Below are 1911 nucleotides of genomic sequence, written 5' to 3'. Positions count from 1 at the left end.
TTTTGAGACGGAGTCTCGCTCTGTGGCCCAGGCTGGAGTGCAGTGGCCAGCTCTCAGCTCACTGCAAGCTCTGCCTCCCGGGTTCACGCCATTCTCCTGCCTCAGCCTCCCGAGTAGCTGGGACTACAGGCGCCGCCACCTCGCCCGGATAGTTTTTTGTATTTTTTAGTAGAGACGGGGTTTCACTGTGTTAGCCAGGATGGTCTGGATCTCCTGACCTCGTGATCCACCCGTCTCGGCCTCCCGAAGTACTGGGATTACAGGCTTGAGCCACCGCGCCCGGCCCACTGGTGCTGCTTTAATAGGATGTTCATGCCGTACAAATAGAGGCCGTTGACAAGTGTTCTTTGTGCAGGACCCCCCTCCCTCCTGGTGTCTGCCGGTACTGGAGCATCACGGCGTCACCCCGTGGCTGAAGCCTGAACATAGCCACTCTGCCATCTTGTAGGACAGGCACAAAAGTGCACGAAGCCGGAGGTCAAACAAAACGAGAAAGAAGCAGCCCTCCTGGCTGGTGGACAGCTTGGGTGACTGTTAATAGGAACCAGTGGAATCTGCACTCCTGATTCCGGTGACGCTGTTCATTTCAAGTTGAGCAAGTCTGGGCCTCAGATGATGTGTCTGAAAAGGAGGATCTTGGTGTAGATTTCTGGTCTCTTTCCTAATTCTAATATTCTAGTACTTCTGGAGCCAGAAGGAATAGGTCACTCAACTGAAGCCCCATTTTTATTAACGTGGTGAGCTGACATTCAGGACTCAGGAGAAGGATGTCATCAGAACAAAATATGTAGCAGTGATCAAGGTGGTCGTGGTTCCTCAGTTCATAAACACTCAGGAGTAACACGGGGAGGGCCGGCTACAGCTGCCCGCATTGTGTCTCCTGGCACACAGAAGACACTGACTATGCTGGGTGAATACCTGACCAGCTCGTTACAGCAGCTTTCGTTCTTAATTGCCCATTGAGAGACAGGAATTGGCACAAGGCGACTCTAATATTGTGTTGACATAAGTGTCAAAGAACAACTTCCATCAAAATATGCCCCCAAATTAACATTCTTTGGTGATGGGGGAAGCCGCCAGTATATGGTGGTAGAGGGTTTTGGACAAAGACAAATATGAATGAAGTGGGAAACGGAGAATGGGCTGCTTTCTCTACTCCCAGCTGACAGAGCTGTTCTCTAAACCTAAATATGCACAGATCCGTGTATATTAAAGGCAATACCTCAACAGTAAACAAGGGTCTTGAACCTAGGATTTAACATCCAGCAACCACGAAAGAAGACTACATAAAAATAAAAAGCCTAATATAAACAAGGGTTTTGAAGAGCCATAAGCAAAAACAAGCTAGGAAAAGAATTTGCAATTCATATCACAAAGGACTAATTTCCCTAATATATAAGAACTAGAAATGGAAAAAACTAATAACTCAGAAGAATGGATTGGCCAAATTGTTTACAGGAAAAAACACTCATGGTCCTTTAGGAATGAAAAGATGCTCAACTTCACTCACGAGAGAATGCAGATTAAAACACCTAGACACCATTTCTCTGTATGATATTAGCAGCAGTGCATATGTTGATGAGGCTGCCTGGAAACGTGTGCTCACCTGTATTGGTGCTGAGTGCAGATCGGCACCACTCAACACCAGACAGAGGCGTTGCCCACTGTCAGAATTACAAATGCACCAGCCCCTACTCTGCAGATTGTCTGCTGTAAATACATCTTGCACACATAAAAGTAAAAGATGACCAGGTTTTCAATATCAGAGAACTGGAAACAATACTGGGACCTGAAGCGGCCATGGAATAAACAGCGTTAGAGTGACAGACCCCGTAAGTACCCACAGACCAGAAGGCTCTCTGGGCGCTGTTAAGTGGAAAAAGGAAAGTACGGATTCATGTTACAGCAGGC

Source organism: Piliocolobus tephrosceles, chromosome 15 (genome assembly GCF_002776525.5).
Source record: "Piliocolobus tephrosceles isolate RC106 chromosome 15, ASM277652v3, whole genome shotgun sequence".
Taxonomy (NCBI): domain Eukaryota; kingdom Metazoa; phylum Chordata; class Mammalia; order Primates; family Cercopithecidae; genus Piliocolobus; species Piliocolobus tephrosceles.
The sequence above is the reverse complement of the archived record's forward strand: the minus strand, read 5'-3'. Positions refer to the sequence as shown.